At 36.8% G+C, this 19,484-nt stretch overlaps 1 long non-coding RNA gene across 1 annotated transcript in view; it reads left to right on the plus strand.

Moving 5' to 3' along the window:
• The window catches only part of LOC309810075, a 352,203-nt gene extending 333,642 nt beyond the window's left edge, over positions 1-18,561 (plus strand). Inside the window, exon 3 of the long non-coding RNA XR_014294935.1 lies at positions 18,281-18,561. This is a non-coding gene — a long non-coding RNA (uncharacterized lncRNA). The remainder of the gene's footprint in view (positions 1-18,280) is intronic.
• The last annotated feature ends 923 nt before the right edge of the window (positions 18,562-19,484 follow it).

Below are 19,484 nucleotides of genomic sequence, written 5' to 3' on the forward strand. Positions count from 1 at the left end.
ACCTTTTTTTTTTTTTTTTAGATTCCATACATATGTGTTAGCATATGATATTTGTTTTTATCTTTCTGACTTACTTCACTCTGTATGACAGACTCTAGGTCCATCCACCTCACTACAAATAACTCAATTTCATTTCTTTTTATGGCAGAGTAATATTCCATTGTACATATGGGCCACATCTTCTTTTTTTTAAAATCAGTTATACATATACATATGTTCCCATATCCCCTCCCTTTTGCGTCTCCCTCCCACCCTCCCTATCCCACCCCTCTAGGTGGTCACAAAGCACCGAGCTGATCTCCCTGTGCTATGCAGCTGCTTCCCACTAGCTATCTACCTTACATTTGGTACTGTATATATGTCCATGTCTCTCTTTCGCTTTGTCACAGCTTACCCTTCCCCCTCCCCATATCCTCAAGTCCATTCTCTAGTACGTCTGTGTCTTTATTCCTGTCTTACCCCTATGTTCTTCATGACATTTTTTTCCCTTAAATTCCATATATATGTGTCAGCATACAGTATTTGTCTTTCTCTTTCTGACTTACTTCACTCTGTATGACAGACTCTAGGTCCATCCACCTCATTACAAATAGCTCAATTTCGTTTCTTTTTATGGCTGAGTAATATTCCATTGTATATATGTGCCACATCTTCTTTATCCATTCATCTGTCAGTGGACACTTAGGTTGCTTTCATTTCCTGGCTATTGTAAACAGAGCTGCAATGAACATTGTGGTACATGACTCTTTTTGAATTATGGTTTTCTCAGGGTATATGCCCAGCAGTGGGATTGCTGGGTCATATAGTAGTTCTATTTTTAGTTTTTTAAGGAACCTCCATACTGTTCTCCATAGTGGCTGTATCAGTTCACAATCCCACCAACAGTACAAAAGGTTCCCATTTCTCCACACCCTCTCCAGCATTTATTGTTTGTAGATTTTTTGATGATGGCCATTCTGACTGGTATGAGGTGATACCTCATTTTAGTTTTGATTTGCATTTCTCTAATGATTAGTGATGTTGAGCATCCTTTCATGTGTTTGTTGGCAATCTGTATATCTTTGGAGAAATGTCTGTTTAGGACTTCTGCCCATTTTTGGATTGGGTTGTTTGTTTTTTTGATATTGAGCTGCATGAGCTACCTGTATATTTTGGAGATTAGGCCTTTGTTAGTTGCTTCGTTTGAAAATATTTTCTCCCATTCTGAGGGTTGTCTTTTCATCTTGTTTATGGTTTCCTTCACTGTGCAAAAGCTTTTAAGTTTCATTAGGTACCATTTATTTTTGTTTTTATTGCCATTACTCTAGGAGGTGGGTCGAAAAGGATCTTGCTGTGATGCATATCATAGAGTGTTCTACCTAAGTTTTCCTCTAAGAGTTTTATAGTGTCTGGCCTTACATTTAGGTCTTTAATTCATTTTGAGTTTATTTTTGTGTATGGTGTTAGGAAGTGTTTTAATTTCATTTGTTTATATGTAGCTGTTCAGTTTTCCCAGCACCACTTATTGAAGAGGCTGTCTTTCCTCCACTGTATATTCTTGCCTCCTTTATCAATGATAAGGTGACATATGTGCGTAAGTTTATCTCTGGGATTTCTGTTCTGTTCCATTGATTTATATTCCTGTTTTTGTGTCAGTACCATACTGTCTTGATTACTGTAGCTTTGTATTACAGTCTGAAGCCAGGGAGCCTGATTCCTCCAGCTCCGTTTTCCTTTCTCAAGATTACTTTGTCTATTCAGAGTCTTTTGTGTTTCCATACAAATTGTGAAATTTTTTGTTCTAGGTCTGTGAAAAATGCCATTGGTAGTTTGATAGGGATTGCATTGAATCTGTAGATTGCTTTGGGTAGTACAGTTGTTTTCACTATGTTGATCTTCCAATCCAAGAACATGGTATATCTCTCCATCTGTTTGTATCCTCTTTAATTTCTTTCAATAGAGTCTTATAGTTTTCTGCATACAGGTCTTTTGTCTCCCTATGTAGGTTTATTCCTAGGTATTTTATTCTTTTTGTTGTAATGGTAAATGGGAGTGTTTCCTTAATTTCTGTTTCAGATTTTTTCATCATTAGTATATAGGAATGCAAGAGATTTCTGTGCATTAATTTTGTATCCTGCTAATAAACCAAATTCATTGATTAACTCTAGTAGTTTTCTGATAGCATCTTTGAGATTCTCTATGTATAGTATCATGTCATCGGCAAAGAGTGACAGCTTTACTTCTTCTTTTCCAATTTGGATTCCTTTTATTTCTTTTTCTTCTCTGATTGCTGTGGCTAAAACTTCCAAAACTGTGTTGAATAATAGTGGTGAGAGTGGGCAACCTTGTCTTGTTCCCAATCTTAGAGGAAACGGTTTCAGTTTTTCACCATTGATTGGCTGTGGGTTTGTCATTTATGACCTTTATTATGTGGAGGTAAGTTCCCTCTATGCCTACTTTCTGGAGGGTTTTTATCATAAATGGGTATTGAATTTTGTCAAAAGCTTTTTCTGCATCTATTGAGATGATCATATGGTTTTTCTCCTTCAGTTTGTTAATATGGTTTATCACATTGATTGATTTGCATATATTGAAGAATCCTTGCATTCCTGGCAAAACCCCACTTGATCATGGTGTATGATCCTTTTAATGTGCTGTTGGATTCTGTTTGCTAGTATTTTGTTGAGGATTTTTGCATCTATGTTCATCAGTGATATTGGTCTGTATTTTTTTTGTGTGTGTGACATCTTTCTCTGATTTTGGTATCAGGGTGATGGTGGCCTCTTAGAATGAGTTTGGGAGTGTTCCTTCCTTTGCTATATTTTGGAAGAGTTTGAGAAGGATAGGTGTTTGCTCTTCTCTAAATGTTTGATAGAATTCACTTGTGAAGCCATCTGGTCCCTGGATTTTTTTGTTGGCAGATTTTTAATCACAGTTTCAATTGCAGTGCTTGTGATTGGTCTGTTTACATTTTGTATTTCTTCGTGGCTCAGGCTCAGGAGGTTGTGCTTTTCTAAGAACTTGTCTTTTTTATTGGAATACAGTTGCTTCTAGTAATCTCTCATGATCCTTTATTTCTGCAGAGTCACTTGTTATGTCCCCTTTTTCATTTCTAATTCTATTCATATGAGTCTTCTCCCTTTTTTTCTTGATGAGTCTGGCTAATGGTTTATCAATTTTGTTTATCTTCTCAAAGAACCACCTTTTAGTTTTACTGATCTTAGCTCTTGTTTCCTTCACTTCTTCATTTATTTCTGATTTTTATGTTTTCTTTCCTTCTGCTAACTTTGGGATTTTTTGTTCTTTCTCTAATTGCTTTAGGTGTAAGGTTAGGTTTTTTATTTGAGATGTTTCTTGTTTCTTGAGGTAGGATTGTATTGCTATAAACTACCCTCTTAGAACTGTTTTTGCTGCATCCCATAGGTTTTGGGTTGTTGTATTTTCACTGTCATTTGTTTCTAGGTATTTTTTGATTTCCTCTTTGATATCTTCAGTGATCTCATGGTTATTTAGTAATGTATTGTTTTGCAGCCATGTGTTTTTATTTTTTTACCAATTTTTTCCTGTAATTGATATATAGTCTCATAGTGTTGTAGTCAGAAAAGATACTTGATATGATTTCAATTTTCTTAAATTTACCAAAGCTTGACTTTTGTCCCAGAATATGATCTATCCTGAAGAATGTTCCATGAGCACTTGAGAAGAAAGTGTATTCTGTTGTTTTTGGATGAAATGTCCTATAAATATCAATTAAGTCCATCTTGTTTAATGTATCATTTAAAGCTTGTGTTTCCTTATTAATTTTAAATTTGGATGATCTGTCCATTGGTGAAAGTGGGGTGTTAAAGTCCCCTGCTATGATTGTGTTACTGTCGATTTCCCCTTTTATGGCTGTTAGCATTTGCCTTAAGTATTGAGGTGCTCCTATGCTGGGGGCATAAATATTTACAATTTTTATATCTTTTTCGATTGATCCCTTGATCGTTATGTAGTGTCCTTCTTTGTGTCTTGTAACAGTCTTTATTTTAAAGTCTATTTTGTCTGATATGAGAATTGCTACTCCAGCTTTCTTTTGATTTCCATTTGCATGGAATATCTTTTTCCATCCCCTCACTTTCAGTATGTGTCCCTAGGTCTGAAGTGGGTCTCTTGTAGACAGCATGTATATGGGTCTTGTTCTTGTATCCATTCAGCCAGTCTGTTTCTTTTGGTTGGAGCATTTAAGCCATTTACATTTAAGGTTGTTATTGATATGAATGTTCCTATTAACATTTTCTTAATTGTTTTGGGTTTGTTTTTGTAGGCCTTTTCCTTCTCTTGTGTTTCCTGCCTAGAGGAGTTCCTTTAGCATTTGTTGTAAAGCTGGTTTGGTGGTGCTGAATTCTCTTAGCATTTCCTTGTCTGTAAAGCTTTTAATTTCTCCATTGAATCTGAATGAGATCCTTGCTGGTTAGAGTAATCTTGGTTGTAGATTTTTCCCTTTCATCACTTTAAATATGTCCTGTAACTCCCTTCTGGCTAGCAGAGTTTCTGCTGAAAGATCAGCTCTTAACCTTATGGGGATTCCCTTGTATGTTATTTGTTGATTTCCCCTTGCTGCTTTTAATATTTTTTCTTTGTATTTAATTTTTGATAGTTTGATTAACATGTGTCTTGGCATGTTTCTCCTTGGATTTATCCTTATGGGACTCTCTGTGCTTCCTGGACTTAATTGACTATTTCCTTTCCCATATTAGAGAAGGTTTCAACTATAATCTCTTCTAATATTTTCTCAGACCCTTTCTTTTTCTCTTCTTCTTCTGGGCTCCTATAATTCTAATGTTGGTGTTTTTAATGTTGTGCCAGAGTCTCTGAGACTCCTCAATCCTTTTCATTCTTTTTTATTTATTCTGTTCTGCAGTATTTTTTTCCACTATTTTATCTTCCAGGTCACTTATCCATTTTTCTGCCTCAGTTATTCTACTATTGATTCCTTCTAGAGAATTTTTAATTTCATTTATTGTGTTGTTCATCATTGTTTGTTTGCTCTTTAGTTCTTCTCGGTACTTGTTAAAAGTTTCCTGTATTTTCTGCATTCTATTTCCAAGATTTTGGATCATCTTTAGTATCATTACTCTGAATTCTTTTTCAGGTAGACTGCCTATTTCCTCTTCATTTGTTAGGTCTGGTGGGTTTTTACCTTGCTCCTTCATCTGCTGTGTGTTTTTCTGTTGTCTCATTTTGCTTAACTTACTGTGTTTGGGGTCTCCTTTCTGCAGGTTTGTAGTTCCCATTGTTTTTGATGTCTGCCCCCAGTGGGTTAGGTTGGTTCAGTGGGTTGTGTTGGCTTCCTGGTGGAGGGGACTGGTGCCTGTGTTCTGGTGCATGAGGCTGGATCTTGTCTTTCTAGTCGGCAGGACTGCATCCAGTGGTGTGTTTTGGGGTATCTGTGAACTTATTATGATTTTAGGCAGCCTCTCTGCTAATGGGTAGGGTTGTGTTCCTGTCTTGCTTGTTGTTTGGCATAGGGTGTCCAGCACTGGAGCTTTCTGTTCATTGAGTGGAGCTGTGTCTTGGTGTTTAGATGGAAATCTCCGAGAAAGCTATTGCCATTTGATATTATGGGGAGCCGGGAGGTCTCTGGTGGACCCATGTTCTGAACTTAGCTCTCCCACCTCAGAGGCTCAAGCCTGACACCCGGCTGGAGCACCAAGACTCGGTCAGCCACCCGGCTCGCTCTGGGCTTTTATTTTGATGATGTGGTTGTGGAGAGCTTAGGCCACTTTTCTGGGAATTGGCCAAGGAGCATCATGAGAGTTCTGAGCATCTTGAAAATGCAAAACCAGTGTGGCGGCCGTCCTCTATTCCAGGAAGTGCAGAAGCCTCCCCAAGATGAGTGGGGTAAAACCCAAGATGCTGTGGGAACCGCGGTGCTTGTGGAGAAGAATCTGAACCCAGCCCTTGTGGACCTGCATGCCCTGGGTTCTGCCCCTGCCTCCACACCTTTTAAAAAAAAAAGAAAAAAAAGTAATCATTTTATGTTCACAGGTAGGAAGCAGTGTAGCTTTGGAGATACTAATCATTGCATTTCATGTCATGAGTAATACATTTAAGTTCTGTGCTGTACTTTATCTAATAATATATATATGCAGCATGTTTACCCTTTGCATGCATATTGTAGCTCTTACGGTGTATTATGTATAGGCAGTTAGTTCCATTTATTTTTTTAGGGCTTATGATAAAATCATGCTACTGTAAAATGAAAAACTAGTAGTCATGCTCAGAGATACTGGAGTCTTTATTAAAAGACAAGCCTGGTCCTGGTCTTAACTTTTTGCTGGGCTGGAGGTACAACTAAAAATAGAGGTTGACATACCATATATCTAAATATTTAAAAGTTACAAATGAAGCTAACAAAATTATAAGAAAATATGTGCTATCTTCCTACCTTGATGAACAGGTCTTCACAATAAATCACAAGACCAGTTAGAACTTGAAATTCTTGGAATACTTGGAGCTTCCAAGGGAGAGCCAGACATATGGCCTGTGGCTTCTTACTCATCCCACCAAGCTCTCCATTCCGAATCACAGGGTGCTTGGTGCCTTGTGCCCATGTGTGCATGCTGCAGTCCCCATCGGCAAGCTTCATGTATAGCTGCCCCTTGCACACACATCTTTTTGGCCACTTTCTGGCTTGGCAATGGTGGCTTTGCCTACTGTCTGGTGAGAGGCCTGTGCAAGTCCTGGAAACACACTAAGGCTGTTTTAGTAGCTATTTCCAGGGTCCCAAGGCCCCAAAGCCTTGGTGCTGCACAAGGTGTGGAGGGCCATAGCTGGGAGAGGGTAAGAGCAGACTGTAAATGCACTGGCTCAGGCCAGGAGCCCTCTTGTCCAAGTGGTACTTGAGAGTCCAATCTAGAAATTTAGTCTTCACTTACTTTACCTGATGGTTGCATTGTTTTGAAGGTTGAACTTCAGCAATCCAAATGAAAAGAGATGCTCTGTTCATTTACTCACATGCAGATATTTTAGAAGTAAAAGTGAGTTACCAAGGAAAATATGAGAGGAACTAATATATGTAATAAACCATGATATTTAAGGGAACTTTTATCATGACAGTAAATACACTTCTGTGATTTTGTGCATTGTGGGTTTTACTTAAAATCGAAATAGCAAAATTCAGTGTGATTTCCGGTTGCCTGTAAGTCATTAGGCATTTGTAGTCTTCACAAAATGCAAGTTTTTATGCATGAACGTATATTTTTCACTTAATTTTTTTCTAGAGGTTTTAGGTATTAATCTGCTAACAAAGTTCCCTTTGATATGTAATACAAAAGTCAATTCCGTAGATGAGAATAAGTAGCCAAAAGAATTTAATAACTCTACACTTTGATTCACTTGTCTTCAAACCTAAACATATAGTTAAGTAACTAAAAATAATCAATTTTTAAAACTGCCAGTAATTTTGCAATAGAAAGAATAACAATACCCCTTCTGGGATTATACCGTGAGAAGAGGCCACATCCTTCCTCTTAACTTTTCTGCAATTTTCTATCACAACTGTTGCCTAATCAGTCTGAGAGAAATATTTGCCCAGATTAACTATAGATTATTGTATTCCATTTCAAACTGAAAATTTTATTACAAGTACATAGTCAAGGATTTAGTCTTCCTTCACTCCTGGTATTTTATCAAACCACATTTAATATGCTCATTTGAAAGCATATCCCTTGTTAAATAACAAGGATACTTTTTGCTTTATGCTTTACAAATGACAAAGATGAAATCAACTTTCTATCAGGTCAGGCAAAGGCTCTTTATATGGCTGTGTTTATTAAGAAGGCAGAGGGCAGGTTACCCAAAGGCAGGATGTAGTTTCACCTGTGCAAGATACATAGGCAAATGTATGAAGTGAGATCCTAAGGCATAGAACCCTTTGCAAAAATTATTTTGGTGAGATACTGGCTCATTTTTCTGCATCAGTTTTGCTGTATTTTGGTGCTTAATGACTCCAAGTCATAGAAGCATCTGCTTCAGGCACACAAATGTTACTTCCAAAAAGCACACTATTTGCTGCTGCAGTCTGGGTTTTAAAGAACCACTTGTATCATTTGTGAAAGTATCCCAGAAATTAGAGCAGGAACTTGGTCTCAATAAAGTCCTGGCCTCATCTCTGCGGTCAGAGGATTACATGGGGAAATTTCTTATTAATACTGTACATTAATCGGTGCCTCAGTCCACGCATGTGCTGGGAGAGAGAAATTTTATTATATTTGGAAGGTAAAATCCCCACTGACTAGAAACCCTCAAAGGATATATTCAGCTGCCATTAAATGCATTGACAGTGCAGTGACATTTATATGCACACATTTCCATCACTGAAAGTAAAATAAATTACACGAAGTAATTTCAATTACTTTATCAAACACATCTGCAGGATTTCATGACATTTAAATCATTACACACGGGCCGTCATAAGGAACAAGTGTCTGAAATGAGATTCAGTCCTAAGGGAGTAGCACAATTTTTTCTCTGAAGAGTTTCTGTACTGAGAATGAATATAAGTGTTCAGTCTTTTTGAATCTTGTTCAGTGCCATTACTTTTCAGCAATAGGCCAGAAATCGTGGATTATGGGTTTTTTCATAGGGCCTACCATAATTTGAGTATTAGCCTATCAATGACAGTTCCTCTGATTGCAAGTTCTTATTATGGAATTTTTCTTCTTTCATTAAAATGATTTAAGAAATAACTGTGGAAACTAGGCATCAGATTTTCAATTTACAAGACCAGAACTGGAAAAATTTTCTGGGCTATTATGGTGGTGGGATGAGTCTAAGAGTCGGCCTTGAGGAGTTTGGGGCCTTCCTGAACTTTTTTTTTTCTGTCAAATCTATGTTGCAGTGGACACAGAAGGTATTTTGAAGGGAGTAAATTAGTTGGAGGAGTTGTTTGGAGAGGAATGGTAATAGTGGTGATGTAGGGCCATGAGCAGCTTTGACCTTTTAGAGCATCAGCAGAGAGGTTCTGCATTATTTCTCTCAACTCCAGGAGCTGAGAATCAGGTCCAGCCCCAGGCCTCACAGTACCACCCGCATCTCAAAGACTGCTTGGTTGACGACTTTCACTCTTTTCCATTGATGATTATTTTCTTAGTATGTTCTTTATCTAAATTTAAATTATTATAACAGCCTCCAAAAGAGACCCCAGTAGACATTAACAGAGCCCTTAATTTCAAACAAGTGGTTTTAGAATATCAACAAGAAAAAATGAAGTAATGATGTTATACAGAGGAGTAGTATTTAAATAAATATCCAGTTACAGTAAGTAATGGTGAGCACAGGGGTTGCAAAGGTAACTTTAGGAGAAGACTTAGATAATTTTTCATGGAAGATTACATTATGGGTTTTGGATTCAAGAGGGGTCAAATGACAATTTTATTTCTTCACTAGTTTTTAAGGAAATTAAGAAAAGTGCTTTGTTTGAACCTTAGTTCCCCTCAAAGTAGAACGGGGATAATGCCATTTCTCAGAATTTTTGTGAGGTTTGTAAACAATATATGCAAAATTACTAACATAGTATTTTTTCTGTGTGCAGTTAATAAATTGTATCTGTTATATCAAATTGCTAAATGAATAGGAGAGATTCAGATAAAAAAATAAAACTCAAAGAAGAAAGGAGCATTTATAATGAAAAAACCCAGATAGCTATTACATATGGGAAATCAGGATAAAGGTAAGAATGCTAAGATATGGTGGAGAGGTATTAGGAGGAAGTAGGTAGGAATGTAGGCTTGAAATCCAAATTACTTGTGTTCAAGTCCCAGTTCTACCATTTAACAGCTGTGTTTCATTAGGCAAATGGCAAGCACTTTATATTTCATTTTATATTTTACAGTTTATTCATCTGTAAAATGGGGATAATGATAACCATACCTACTTGATATGATTGTTCTGAGGACTGAATGAGTTGATATTTATAGATCTAAATGCTAGCATGTAGAAAGCACTGAGTAAACATTAGTCTTCAGTATGATTGCTTGGACTCTTGGGTGCTATTTGATACTTTTCATTTTTGCTTTTTCAGACATAGTAATAGGGAAGATTGTCTTAACAACGATTAAAAAAAAGTTTCACCAAATGGTTTTTAGTTTGAATGTAAAATGTCGTAACAGGCCATCAGTCTCTAACAACCATAACAAACCAGATAAACTATAAAAATCATAGTTAAAAAATATCCCTATTATAAAACTGAGCACATAAACAAACACAAACAAAACATCAGAATGTGAGGATCCCTTTATAGGAGAAGAGAGACTTACCACTGCTCTCATCATTGGAGGAAATGTCTACCAAAGATAGGAGAGGGAAATACTAGCTGAACTGCTAACATATGTTTTTTTTTGGTTTTGTTTTTTTTTGTTGTTGTTGTTGTTTTTTTGCATTACGCGGGCCTCTCACTGTTGTGGCCTCTCCCGTTGTGGAGCACAGGCTGCGGACGCGCAGGCTCAGCGGCCATGGCTCACGGGCCCAGCCACTCCGCGGCATGTGGGATCTTCCCTGACCGGGGCACGAACCCGTGTCCCCTGCATCGGCAGGCGGACTCTCAACCACTGCGCCACCAGGGAAGCCCTAACATATGTTTAATAGCCATGTATGGGCTGTTGTAATAGAACTACAAGGGACACCCCACCATAGAGCAAGTCTTCACTCACCACCAATTGGAAAATAACATTTAAAAAATGTACAATACTATAAAAAATCAGATAAGAAAAAAATCAACCTAATGATACTTAAGATCTCCATACTAAAAACTGTAAAATATTACTGAGAAATTAAATAAGACATAAAAATGGAGATACACTGCATGTTTCTAGATTGAAAAATGAACTTTGCTGAGATGGCTATACTTTCTAATTTGATATATACATTCAATGTAATTTATATCAAAAAGGCAACATTGCTATTCTGAAGAAGTAGACAAGATGGTTCTAAATACATATAGAAATGAAAATAAAATAGGATAGCTAAAACATCTTGAAAGAAGAAGTTGGAGGACTTTACCTGGTTTCAAAATTTATTATAAATATACAGTAATCAAGGCAGTGGTATTGGCCTAAGCATAGACAAATAGAATATGGAACAGAATAGAGTCTAGGAACAGACCCATACATATTCAGTCAACTGACTTTTTTTTTTTTTTTTTTAACAAAAGTGCCAAAGCTACTTTTGGGAGTTGTTCCAATTTTTGCAAGTTGTTCCTGCAATATCTGTCTTTTCAACAGATATTGCAGGAACAACTTGGTATCTGTATGGAAGAAAATATATTTTGACTCTGATCACATACCATACACAAAAATTAATTCTAGATGGGTCATAGATCTAAACCAGATTCAAAAAGTTCTAGAAGAAAACAGAAAAATACCTTCATGACCTCAGGTTAGGCAAAACTTTCCTGTATAGGACACAAAAAAAATAAAGCATAAGTTGATTATTAGACTTAGGCAAAATTAAATTCTGCCCATCAAGACTCCATTAAAGGGCTTCCCTGGTGGCGCAGTGGTTGAGAGTCCGCCTGCTGATGCAGGGGACACAGGTTCGTGCCCCGGTCCGGGAAGATCCCACATGCCACGGAGCGGCTGGGCCTGTGAGCCATGGCCGCTGAGCCTGCGTGTCTGGAGCCTGTGCTCCGCAACGGGAGAGGCCACAACAGTGAGAGGCCTGCGTACCGCAAAAAAAAAAAAAAAAAAAAAAAAATTAATACATAAATCATGAACTAGAAAAATTTATTGTATCTTACAAAGGATTAGTATACAGAATACATAAAGAATTCCAACCAATCAACTATAAAAACACAAATAAACAAATAGAAATATGTGCAATAGACCTGAATAGATACTTCACAGAAGTACATTAAAAAAGTATTCAGTGTTATTAGTTATCAGGCTATGCAAGCTAAAACAAAAATGAGATGCTACTAAACATGTCCTGGAATGGCTAAAATAAAAAAGACTGAAAACATCAAATTTTGGTGAAGATATGGAGTGATAGAACCTCTCATACAATGGTGATGGGAGTGTTAGCAGTACAACTGCTTAGGAAAACTGTTTGGCAGTTTCTTAAATTTAAACATACATCTCCCCTATGACCCAGGAATAGTTCTCAGAGGTATTTGCCATGACTTGTAGAAGAATGTTTATAGCAGCCATATTTATAATAGCCTTATACTAGGATCAACCCAAATGTCTAACAACAGGAGAATTGATAGACAAATTGTAGTATATCCATAGAATTGAATACTACTTAGTAATAAAAGGAAAAACTAATGATACACAGAGCAGTATGGATACATATCAACATTATATTAAAAGAAGCTATACACAGAAGAGCACATACTGTAGGATTTCATATATATGATATCCAAATGCAGACAACAGTAATCTATGGTGATGGAAATCCCATATTAGATGTAGGAGTAGAGAGATAAATGACTGGAAAGGAATGCCAGGAAACATTTGTTCTACTATATACATTTTGAATGGTGGTTGCATGGCTGTATTTAATTGTCGGAGTTCATCAAACTGAACATTTAAAGTTTATGCATTTTATTGGATATTAATTACATCTCAATAAAGTGGGAACCTGCTGAGAAAAGTATCAGATTGTTGGTTAAAAAGAAATCACAGAACAGTCGAACAATTTTGATTTCCGAATGATGAAAAGAGTTTTCCAAGAGTAACACGTAAAGGTCACAAAAATAATCATTTGCTTTGTTTGTTTGTTAGCAGAATAGAATCATGCCCCAGTACAAAATCCTTTTTGTCCTGAAGTGTGTCAGTACCTAAGCGCAGCCTTCTTGAGTTGTGTCTGTAATCCCCAGAGTATTCTGATCTTTAGTGCAGCCAATTCTTATGTCTAAATAATTAACATTTCTGCTCTTTGTTGTAAATAAAACAAATGTTGCAACAACTTAACATTTTATGCGTCTTACATTTTCATCAGAAAGCAATTCCTTGCAATGCAACCTGTCATGTTTTTATTATTTCATACCTTATTTTGCCAAATATGTGATGACAACGTGTGTGTGTGTGTGTGTGTGTGTGTGTGTGTTGTGGGCAGGAGGAGTTAGGAGGTAGAAAGTGAGAGTGTATTGGACTTCAGTGAGGTTGGATGAAGGATATTCAAATCCCTGAATAAGGAAAAGCCTAGTGGAAGGAATTTCTCTACTTAATGGAACACAATAACTTCTCTGAGTCTGTAGATGTTCCATAATGGATTGATAAATAATTTTATGTACTCCCCTAACTGAGGAACAGTTTCTGCTGCAGTTTTAAAGAACTGTCAGATCTACTACTTTCAAAATACATGCATCCTTCATCATCAGCCTGTTTTAAGAGCATATAATTGTTCAAGTGCTTTGGAATAATTTTTGTTACTATCTTATAATTATGTGGAGTGCTGAAGTCAGGAGTGACAGCTATGGAAGCACCTTAATAAGCTTTTTTTTTTAATGCTACTGTCACTCCAATTCAACCTGAGCCTGATGAAAAGATATTCTCTTTTCCTCGTTTAGCTGAAAAGCATCTAAATATATAATTTGTGGTGTGGTGCTCATTTAAATCAGATCACCTTGGAATTCAAGTTACATATAGCTCTTAGCAAGTTTTTTTCTCACTAGAACTTTGAAGAAAAAGGCTTAATGAGTTCTGATGCATTGTTGGATTGAGTTCCTATAGTTATTTAGGATGTATCAATTAGGTATTGTGGAGTCACGCACATTCTGAGGGAGAATTTCTTGTCTGGGAGAGTATTCTGCCCTGGGATCATAGCAATGGGTCAGAAAACATATCAGAAGCCACTTTTTTATGTTACTTTTTTGTTCATGACACCCAAAAGTGGGTCTCTTCCCTTTTTGAGTGCCTGATGCTCAGTGGTGGATGAATTAGGAAGGATATGGACATAAGAGTCTTCTTCCCTAGTTTATCTAATGGATGCTGAGTGGCAGTCTGTATACCTAGATAGTATAAAAAGTATGTGTGTGTGTGTGTGTGTAATATGTATGTTTCAATATACTTTTTATACATTTTACATATATGTGTGTGTATACATGCAGATACGCACACATATATATAGATGGTTGATTGACCAGGTAAGAATTATCTTTCGGCATCAATTGGCCAGTTCATAGAAAGTTTTTTGGAGAACAAATTAGCAGGCTCAACAAATTGGAAATGTACATAATCTTTGGCCAAATAACTTTACCTCTAAAAATCTATCCTACAGAAATCTTTGTACATTCTCAAAGACATATATATGACCATTGCAAGCTTTTTTTGATGCCAAGCATTTGAAAGCAACTTAAATGTCCATCAGTGAATTATGCTACATTCCTTCTGTCAAATATTGTGTGATTACAAAAATAAGACCTTGATAAAAGGAAAATGTAATTCACTGAGTGCTGTCTATAGCATGATCCCATTTATGATAAACAAAACAATCAAGTAAATTGCCTTTATGTATGCACAAAATATTCTGAAAAGAATTTTAAACTGTTACTTCTTGGGCAAAGAGAGGAATTAGGCAATGAGTACTAAAGGGGAATAATTCTTTCCTCTTTTCTTTTGTGTTGAATTTTAAGGTTGTATATATGTATTACATGTTTAAACAGGAAAAAATGAATCAATTGCAAGATTTCTTTGTCAATAATTGTGATCTATTAAAGAAGTAGTGAATTCCCAAATTAGAATATGGTTAACAATAATGAAAGTTACATGATAATGTAGAAGATATTGATTGAAAAGATTGCTATTTAAACTTGTAACTCCAAAAGGTGTATTGAAAGATCTTAAATTTTTCATTGAAATGCTATTTTTTGTAAATAGTTGAAAAACTTGATATTTGACTACTTCCTTTTCAGAGTGTGAGATATCTATACTACCTATATTTTATAACTGAGTGATTGTTGATGTAGCATTCTGTAGTGGGTTCAATGATGGATCCCCAAAAGATACATCCAAGTCCTAATCCCTAGAATCTGTGAATGTCTGTGCTCTTATTTGGAAGTAGTCTTTGTACATGTAACTAAAAGGATCTTGGGATGAGATGATCCTGGATTATCTAGGTGGGCCCTAAATCCAATGTTAAGTATCCTTATAAGAGTTAGGGACATGCAGATCTTATAGACAGAGGAGATTTTATAGACACAGAGGAGAAGGTCATGTGAAGACGAAGGCAGAGATTGGAGTGATGCAGCCACTAGCTAAATAAGACCTGAGGTCACCTGAAACTGGAGGAACAAGGAATGATTGTCCCCTAGAGCCTTCACAGGGAGTGTGGCCCTGCAGACACCTTGATTTTAGACTTTTGGCCTCCAGAGCTGTAAAAGAATAAATTTCTGTTATTTTAGCTTCTAGATTTATGGTAATGTGTTACAATAGCCATAAGAAACTAATATACTGTATGTCTCCTAAATAAAAACTAGCAGAGGAGATGAGAATTTTAAAACAGATTATTTCAAATTTCCTCTTAAATTTTGAAAAAAAAGAAAAAACCCACCAAGTCATTATGATTACTAGGGAAATGAAACGTTATTCCATGTGTTTCCTCAGGACTACTAAACATTGGAAGATTCCTTAGGGATCATCTGGTCCAGCAGCCATGCACAGAAGAGTCCATAAGATGTCAGGAAGGAGTCCTGGGTGTTGGAATTGGGCTGGGTTAGGGCAGAAGTGAGTAGTGGCTGATAACAAGTGAAGTGTCTAGTCTACCCAAATGCATTGCAAATCAAACAATTACAAACCCTGTGAAGGCAAAAGAAATAGAACTATCTGGCCCCTGCATGCCCATTAAAACTTAGGGGGATCTCCTACCAAAATGAAGAAGAAAGTGAAAACTGGAAGACAGTAGGCTGTCTCTGTCACAACCAAACTAACAGCTGAGCTGGGATAAGCATCCCTGGTTCCTCCCTCCTACTCTATCTAGGGTTATTCCACCTCCAGTTCCCTTTATCTCTGCAAAGCAGAATGGAAGGAAACTAAGATGTGTTGACCATCGTGTGTTGGACACCATGCCAGGTTCTTTCAGATATGTAATCTCATTTAATTCTCACAACAGCTCCCAGAGGTTGGTTGCCTAAGATCCCTCAAGTAGAAATGCAGGTCCCTCTGGCTGGGGAAACTCATGCTGTTTCCAACACATAACACTGCTTCCAAAGGAGGGCACAACCGGCTGTGAGACTTTGGGGGAAATACAAATATGTTCTCTTTCCAAAGATATGTCATAGTTATTTTTAATAATCATTAATTTTTAATATGCTTGAATTAGGAAAGTAATTTTTTTGCCGTCATACAATTACCTTCACTAATTATTTTCTGTTACAAATCATGTAGGTTTTTCTCTTATCTTTTTGGCTTTATAAGAATTTCCTTTCCCTTAATAAATCCAAGACAGCAGACTTATTGCTTAATTTTTTTCCCTTGATTATTCTCCAACTGCTGAAATCATTGGATTGTTTGGAATGTGATCTGATTTCCTCTGTACTTGCTAAATGAAGTAATTATTTTGTTTATCTGCCTTTTTATTTAAACAGTTTGTACCTCTTAACAATTTTGTCTTGTGGATTTTATACATTCTTAAAGAGTTAAGCTTGGCTCTGCTAGAAGACAGTCATTTTTTTGGTTGTTGACACATGGGGAAAATGCACTTTTAGATAATACATTTTGGGAAGGAGTCTTTTGCCTGTAGTCATTCTGCCAAATGATGTAGGAATTTTCTACTCATTGTCCTCATTTAGTTAACCAATAAATATTTATTCATGGCCTATTATGTGCTCAGCATGTTACTTGTAGACCATTTTAGATGTCTTAAAAGAAATAAAGAAATATGATTGCAGTCTTTATACACTTGCAACTTAGCTATGAAAATAAGACTAACAAAGAATCAGAGATGTGGATGCCTAATTGAGCATTAGGAACTCAAAAATTAAGCAGCCCAGTATGAACTAAAGTAGAGGAGATTTCATGGGGATTGTGGAATTTGAGCTAGATGTACAAAAATGAGTAGGATGAATTGGTAGGAGATAAGTTTGTTTTATTTATTTACTTTTGTGGAAAGAATAGAATTAAAAAGGTAAATGTGGAAATTTGTGTAATTGGAGCATAGTGAATGAATGGTTAATCACCAGTAAGAAGTAAGGAGAATAAGAAATTAGGTGTGGTAGCCAAATGGGAAAACAATAAATGCTTTAAAAGCCAGTCTAAGGAATTTAGATTTGAAAGCAGTAGATGATAATCTTATGCTGGAAAATGAATAAAATAAAAGGAATTTATAAAGGAGATTTAGCATCAAAACATATGACAGTTGGATTAGAGTAGAAGCAGGGTCAGCGTTAGAGTCAAGTAAGCTGAGCAGCTAAGACACTGCTGTGCTAATCTGGTTGTGGTATAGGGAGGGTTTGGACTAGGGTGGTGGTAGTGGGGATGATGGGATAAAACAGATTCTTCCAGGAGACACTGAAGGAAGAAACAATGAACCTCGTTTAGAGATTAGAGAGTGGAGATGCCTGAAGGCAGCTAGAAAGGACCTATGATTGAGTAGGGAAGGAAACGCAGGCCTGATAACAGATCACATAGCTGAAGATGCCCAGTCTTACTATAGTAGGAGAACCAGAGGGATGAGCTTAAAGAACACTCTGCATTTAGGAACCCTGTAGAGGAAAGGAGAGGAGAGATTGGAGAAGCCTTTAATGTACCAAAGATGCCAAAGGATGAGAGAATTTCATGAGTGATGGTTTGTAACATCAAACATTATAAGATGTGTGAGGAAAGGCCAAGGCCATCAGTTTAGCAGGAAGAGATTATTGGTAATCTTCAAGGAAATAGTTTCTGTGGAGTGGTATGTAACCGAAGTATTGGGTTGGCCAAAAAGTTCGTTCGGGTTTTTCCATAAGCTCTTATGGAAAAACCGGAACGAACTTTTTGGCCAACCCAATAGATGGTAAAGGGAACAAGAAGGAATTAAAATCATTAAAAAGAGGAGAGGAAAGATGTAGATCAAATATTTGAAGAGCCTGGCAGCAAAACCAGCGTGGGGCATTAGTTACTAAGTAAATAGATAGGCAGGAATAAAAGAAGGATGTTATGATAGCTGGGATCCAAGATGGTACCCAGTGATCTTCACTTCCTGCTATTCATAACCTTGTATAGTTCCCTCTCACATGAAATGATGCTGACTTGAATAACCATTAGTATATTGCGGAAATAATGGTGTATGACTTCTGAGGCTGGGTCATAAAAGATATCGTTGGTTTTGCCATGTTCTCTCCTAGATTGCTCATGCTGGGGGAAGCCAGCCATCATGTCATGATGACAGTGATGCAGCTTGTGGAGAGGAACTTGAGGACTCCTCCCAACAACTGGCACCAGGTTAGTGAGCTTTCTTAGGAACAGATCCTCCAGGTCAAATCAAGCCTTCCGATGTCTGCAGACATGGCTGACATCCTGACTGCAACCTCATAAGAGACCCGAAGTCAAAAGCCCCCAGGTAAGCCAGAACTGAATTCCTGACCCATGGAAACCAGAGGTGAGAAATGTTTATTGTTTTAAGCCACTAAGTTTTGGAGTGATATGTGATGTTAACTAATACAGATTTCTTTAGATACTTTTGTGTGTGTGTTTATCTTTTATGTTTTGTTTTTTTGATTTTGGCTGGTGGAAACCCAAATGTGTTTTAAGGTCCTTATGGATATTGGAATGATTTGAGATGAGAATATCAGGAAGAGAATTGCAAGGCTAAGCTCTGAGTGGCTGAAAAAATCGGATGACTAAAAGCTGGGGAGATGATTTTCAAAAAGTAAAAGTGCTGTATTTTCTGAAAGTAATGGAAAGTTTAAAATACATGTAGACTCCATTCCATCCTGAGATGAGGACAGGAGTGCCTGAAATAACTCAGTTAAGATCATTTCAATTTACTAAGTCCTCTATGTGTACATAACCCTCTGCATTTATGTTTTTACCTAAATAGGCTAGTAGATACTCTACCTATAAAAAGAAATTTTCTGTGATGGTATGCTTTTAAGAAAAATTGTGAAAATGTTAATCATTCCTCACAAAGGTCAGGAATCTGCTAAGTGATGTACTAAATGAATATTTAATACTTTATAATGATACAAGTAGTTTTACTTTTGGTTATCTCCATAATTTTTCTTCAGAGGTTGCTTATAACTTTTTTAACCCATTGACTTATCTTGGCATCAGGGAACTATGTGCATGAATTCTGTAGGTCCTCTTTGCCATCTAAACAGCAAATGGACTTTTGAACTTGTGTCTTGTGTTCTAAAAGGTTTACTAGGCTGTTAGTCTAATAGAGGGGGTTGAAGAGCAGTACAGATGAGATTACATAGATGTGATTTGTGAATTGATTTTGACCCTGTACAGATTCTCAGATTCTGCTGTATGCTTTTTTTTTTTTTTTTTTCTTTTTGCGGTATGCGGGCCTCTCACTATTGCGGCCTCTCCCGTTGCGGAGCACAG

This window comes from Mesoplodon mirus, assembly GCF_964341445.2.
Source record: "Mesoplodon mirus genome assembly, chromosome: 9".
Lineage (NCBI taxonomy): Eukaryota > Metazoa > Chordata > Mammalia > Artiodactyla > Ziphiidae > Mesoplodon > Mesoplodon mirus.